Genomic DNA, 6,341 nt, shown 5'->3' with positions numbered 1-6,341 from the left:
GTAATACTATGTTTAGGCGCATGCAAGTTGATTATTGTTTTTTATTTGAAGTTTCTCGAGACATATTTTTAGGCGTTAAATATGACTTTGAGAAATATTAACGATAGGGGTGTTCAAAATCGATCCGGACCGAATTAAACCGATGAACCGAACCAAAAAAATCGAAAATCGAATTAATCGAAAATCGAAAAACTGAAAAAAATGATATTTTACGATTTTTTTTTGCGGTTCGGTTCGGTTTTCGGTTCTTACCACCAAAACCCTAATCGAATCGGTTCTTCCCAAAACCCTAAAAATTAAAAACTACCTACCCTACCCCCCAAAACGCGTTACCTACTTACCTTCCTTACTGCTGCGCGAGTCCCTCCCCAAATCCCCCATGGAAACCTAAGTACCTAACCCCCGAATCCCAGATCGGAGCCAGCCTGCCTGAGCCACCACATCTCGCCCTCTGCAGCTTGCACAGTGCACACCCACTCACCCAGACCTAGCCATGGAGCCAGCCTGAGCCACCCACCTCCTTGAGACTCGAAGCCACGAAGGCGAAGATCCCCCACCGCCGGTGCACCACGAAGACGAAGATCCCTCAACACAGCACCTCGCCTGGCTCGCCACCACCCAGTCACCCACTGACCCAAAAGCCACAGGGTAGCACAGCAGACAGCACCGACGGGCGACAATCAACACAGGATCTCCGACCTCGCTACCTCCGACCTCGCCGCCTCCACCTAGCAGCGTTTCTGGGTTCTGTAGGGTCACCCACGATCAAGACAGCCCCTCATAGTCTCCCACCCAGCCACCGATTCAAGTGCATATGGAGCCCGAGCCATCTATTCAGGTAAACTTTACTGATGCATTGTTGGTTATTGATTTAAACTTCAGTTGCTGGTTTCTGTCCTTGATTTAATTTTCAGATTATCAGGTTTTGTTAAGTTTATTGCTTGTTTCCACAGCTGGTTTATTGCTTGTTTATTGCTTGTTTTGTTTATTGCTGTTTAGATTATGTTTATTGCTAGTTTATTGCTTGTTTATTGCTTGTTTATTGATTGTTTATTGCTGGTTTTGTTTATTGCTTGTTCAGATTATCAGGTTTTGTTCAGTTTTGTTTATTGCTTGTTTATTGCTTGTTTATTGCTAGTTTCTGTGTTAAACTTCAGTTGCTGGTTTCAGTTTATTGCTTGTTTATTGCTTGTTTCCACAGCTGGTTTATTGCTAGTTTATTGCTTGTTTATTGCTTGTTTATTGCTGGTTTTGTTTATTGCTTGTTTAGATTATCAGGTTTTGTTCAGTTTTGTTTATTGCTTGTTTTGCTTGTTTATTGCTGTTTAGATTATGTTTATTGCTGGTTTATTGCTAGTTTATTGCTTGTTTATTGATTGTTTATTGGTTTTTTATTGCTGGTTTTGTTTATTGCTTGTTTAGATTATCAGGTTTTGTTCAGTTTTGTTTATTGCTTGTTTATTGCTGGTTTCTATCTTTGATTTATTATATTTGTTTATGTAGTTTGACGTCAGTTCAAGTGAGAATATGGGCGACACTGGATTGTCTCCCGTTCCTATTTCGAATGAATCAACAAGCATCAGATCTCCGACTGCATTGCCTCCTGTGCCAGCTCCTCATCGAAACACAAGGAAGCTTGCTAGTAGAGGTCGAGGGAAAAGGCGAGCTGTTGAAGAAGCTCCCATTGATGACTCTGCTGAAACTGAGACCGACGAAGGTAAGAGAAAACCTTGTATACCTAGGTCTTGGACATGGGATCACTTTACTAAAGATGAAACTAGTAATCCACAGTATCTTTGAGCTAAATGTAATTGGTGTGGGGCTAGTTATGCATGTGATACACATAAAAATGGCACTAGTAACATGAAAAATCACTTGTTGTCGCAATGCAAAAAATTTTCGAAGGAGGCATTAGATCCTACCCAAAAGATTCTTTGTTTTCAAGATGTGGTAAAAGATGATAGGAAAGGGATAGGTAGTTCAATTTCTGCCGTGTCATTTGATGTTGATCGTTGTAGACAAGCGCTTGCTAGAATGATTATTGTGGATGAATTGCCTTTTTCGCATGTTGAGGGGGAGGATTTTCGTTATTATACGAGTTGTTTGCAACCCAAGTTTCCAATTCCTGGAAGGCTACAGTTGCTAGGGATTGTTGGAAGCTTTATTTGAATGAAAAATTAAGTTGAAGTCTATTTTCTCTCAACCAAATCAAAATATTTGTTTGACAACTGATTATTGGTCATCTGTGCAAAACTTGAACTATCTTTGCCTTACTGCTCATTACATTGATGCTAATTGGAAATTGCAAAAAAGAATTTTGAATTTTTGTGCTATCAAGAATCACAAGGGGAAAACAATTGGTAGGAAGATTGAGAGATGTTTGTTGAGCTGGGGGATATCCCGAATTTTTTCTATCACTGTTGATAATGCTAGTTCAAATGATGTTGCACTTTCTTACTTGAACAATAGAATGGAGGATTTGAACTCACATCCATTAAGGGGAGAGTTTTTACATGTTAGATGTTGTGCTCATACTTTAAATCTTGTTGTGAATGATGGGTTGAGAGAAATGCATGAGTCAATTTTAAAGATTAGAAATGCAGTTCGGCATGTGCGTGCATCACCTGGTCGTACTGAGAGGTTTAAAACTATGATCTATGATGCTAGAATTCTGGAAAAAGGCACTGTCCATTTAGATGTTCCTACCAGGTGGAACTCTACCTTTTTAATGCTTGAAAGTGCTTTGAAGTTTCAAAAGGCATTTAAACGTTTGGGGGAGAGAGATTCTGAGTATGCTATGATGGCTGGTGGGATTCCTAGGTCTGAGGATTGGGAGAATGTAAGGCATTTTGTCAAGTTTTAAAAAATATTTTATGAGGTTACTAACAAAGTTTCTGGTTCAACGTTTGTGACATCTTCTCAACACTTTAATGACTTTTGTAAAATATTGTTTACACTTAAGCATTGGATGGGAAGATTAGATACGGTACTTTCAAGCATGGCTGAGAAAAAGAAGTCCAAGTATGATAATTATTGGGGAAATATAAAGAACACAAACATGATGATTTTCATTGCAGTTGTTCTTGATCCTAGGTATAAGCTTCAACTGATTAAGTGGAGTTTTGAAAAGTTGTATGAAAAAGAAGATGCTGAATTCTTAACTTCAAAGGTGAAGGAGACACTTTTCAAGGTGTTTGATAGCTATAGGCTGTTTGGTGGTAACTATCAAAAGTCTACTCGGCAAGATCCTCCTGAAATTAGCACATAAAAGCTTGAGGCACATGAAACTTCTTTTGCTATGGAATTTGAGAAGGAAATGCAATTCAATGAGAGTGTTAATAAGAATGAGGTGGAGTTATATCTTATGGAGGCATTAGAGAAGAGTGGCGTGCAATTCGACATTCTAAATTGGTGGAAAGTGAATTCCTCTAAATTTCCAATTCTTGGGCATATTGCAAGAGACGTCTTAGCCATGCCAGTTTCCACAGTTGCTTCAGAATCGGCATTTAGTACTGGAGGAAGGGTGTTGAATAATTATAGGAGTTCTCTAACTCCGATGACAGCTGAAGCGTTAATTTGTACCCAAAATTGGCTCCAAAACTTGTCCTTGAGAAACTCATTGAGGAATTAGAGAAGTTGGAATTAGGTATGGTTAAGTTTCTATTTATAATTTTCTTTATTTTAATCTAGTTTTTATTAATATATATTATTTGTTATGATTGTTTCTTGTTTTATATATTTTGTAGAAGTTGCACCCACTCGTGATCCCAATGAAGAAGATTCTGGTGTTGAGTCTGATTAAAATACATCTTGTTAAGTTGTTATGGTAGGAATTATTTTTCTTATATTATTATTATTATTATAATTATTATTGTTGTTGTTGTTCTTATTATGTAACTGTTTTTTTTATTTCAGGTTCGTTTGCATTATGAAGTTTAGCTATTTTGTTGGAGAAGACACCATAACTTTGCTATCAGTTTAATGACAATTTATTTTTATTTTCAGTTGTGTTGACTGTTGAACTATTAAACTTCTTTAATTGTCGTATTTAAATTCTGTTGTCGTTATATTTCATTAGATCAAGACAGTATCTGGTAACTATAGATACTAGTTTATGTTTTTTAAGTTTTTCTAGAATTAATAGATATAGGAAGGTAGAAGATGAAGTTGTAGACGAATATAGGTAATGTCATTAGATAATGAGTAGTAATTGAGGGTGGTTTATAACCAGCAGAAAATTTAGGAGATAAGCACTTTTATTAAAATTTGACCAATAAATAATTAATAAAAAAATGAATAATTTTATACTATAATCTCACACTATTAAAAATATTAATGATAATTAATTAATTACTACAAATTACAACACCTGCCGGGCCTAGCACTCCTCTTATAATTAATATGAATTTGTATAAAAGTAGTATTTAAACGGATTATGGGTGTGGGCCATGTGACCAAGTTCCAAAAAGAGAAATCACTCATCAATATTTTTTTCAAAAAAATAAACCAATAAGTAAGATGTTGGTCTAACTTAATCATATTATACCGATTTATAATTACATTTAATATTGAGTTAAATATAATATGATTAACATGTTATGTAAGGGAATAATCTGAACCATACATAAAAAATATTTTTATATTGTCTTTTAAAAATCAAATTATTCTTTTTCCACTAAAAATATTTGTCTATGTCTATATAGACTTAATGTTTCAATTTCCACTAATTCATAGTCTACTCATTAATTTATTATTTAGGATAAAGGCATGATCCTACATTTTCTAAACTTTTGCACAATTATTGAAAAGCAAAAAACTTACTTCACCGTAAGAACATAGAAACCACCCAAGAATCCAATCTAACATTGCAAAACCCTTTATAAAATACACTAGATTGAAACATCTATCTTTTCACTCTACCTTTGGTACAATATTTTTATAATTCTGGTATATTTATTTAGCCTACTCTGCAGCTCCATGTCACCAAAATTAGCTTCATCTTTTACAACAACATGCTCGAAATTGATGTAAAAAATCATGTTAATCCATATAAGAACTTGGAACGAAATAGCTTTTCTTGTTCACTACACAAAAACTCACCTAGGCAATGAACATCTAACAATTTTGGCCCTTGAAGTTGAAGAATACCATTGATCCCCACCGAAAAAGATGCTTTTTTTTGGTTGACAGACTAAAAAATTAAGAATTGCATCAATAATTACTAAATCAAATCCTTTAAAAAAAAAAAAAAACATATATCTAAAAGTATACACATTAAATTATTTTAAATTTTAGATAACGAATATTAAAATTAATTATTAATAAAAAATTAGACTTTTTCATATAAAAATAATAACTAAAAATCTTATTATTTAATTTTTTATCTGCAGATATCTTGGTCTTCTTGGCCAGAGACTTTTGTCAATTTACGACTTTTTTTGTAAAAGTAATTTGATTTTGTAAATCTTTTGTGCCATGCATAGTTTATACTGTTAGAACAAAGTGAACTATAATTTTAAAAAAATTTATTCTCGTAATGTTATTATGGATAAAAATACTAGTTCTAATATAATACACAAATGCACTAATACTAACTTAATACATGAATGATACACAAATGAACTAATGCTAATTTGATGCATAAATGAACTTATGCTAACTAATGCCACTGGTATGATGAAAACTGAACTAATGCAATTTAACAAATTCTAATATAATACACAAATGCACTAAAAATTGAACTAATGCAATTTAAGAAGAAAAAAAAGTAGAAACAGAACAAGCCCAATTTCTATAATTTTAATACAAATAATTTAAATTACAGAATACAACAAGTTAACTAGATTTCAAAATACAAGCATAATTTTATAAACTAAATTCTCATAATAGAAGCATAATAGAAGTATAATGAATTAAATTCTCAAGGACCTATTTGTCCTTCGAACTTTATTTGCAAAATGACGTCAAGGACTTATTTGTCCTTCGAACTTTATTCCCCTTTCAGCGTGGCACCGTAACGGACATCTGGACACCGTTTTAGCCACATCAGCCAGTTCTGTTTGGTGTATATCTGCAAATAGACGAAAGGACTAAATTGTCCTTCGTTTGTTAAAGTCAGAGACTTTTTTGTATTTAAATTTTCTCAAAAATATATTTGTCAAAAATTTAAAAAGTCATGGACATATCTATCTTTTTTCCAACATTTTAAGAGTAAAAGAACCATTAAATTTTGGAAGATTTCGTTTTTAAACTAATTAATCATTAAAAAATATTAATTGGATTTTCTACTATAATAGGTGTTCTATTGCTATTAGTAAGCATAGAAATAATTTAGTTTTAAG

General features: G+C 33.4%; 1 protein-coding gene across 1 annotated transcript in view; it reads left to right on the top strand.

The window, feature by feature from the left end:
- LOC107616579 overlaps window positions 5,267-6,341 on the top strand; it is a 3,855-nt gene continuing 2,780 nt past the window's right edge. Inside the window, exon 1 of the mRNA XM_016318534.2 lies at window positions 5,267-5,297. The gene's annotated coding sequence lies outside the window, so the exon portion shown is untranslated. The remainder of the gene's footprint in view (window positions 5,298-6,341) is intronic.

Source organism: Arachis ipaensis, chromosome B09 (genome assembly GCF_000816755.2).
Source record: "Arachis ipaensis cultivar K30076 chromosome B09, Araip1.1, whole genome shotgun sequence".
Lineage (NCBI taxonomy): Eukaryota > Viridiplantae > Streptophyta > Magnoliopsida > Fabales > Fabaceae > Arachis > Arachis ipaensis.
The sequence above is the reverse complement of the archived record's forward strand: the minus strand, read 5'-3'. Positions and strand labels throughout refer to the sequence as shown.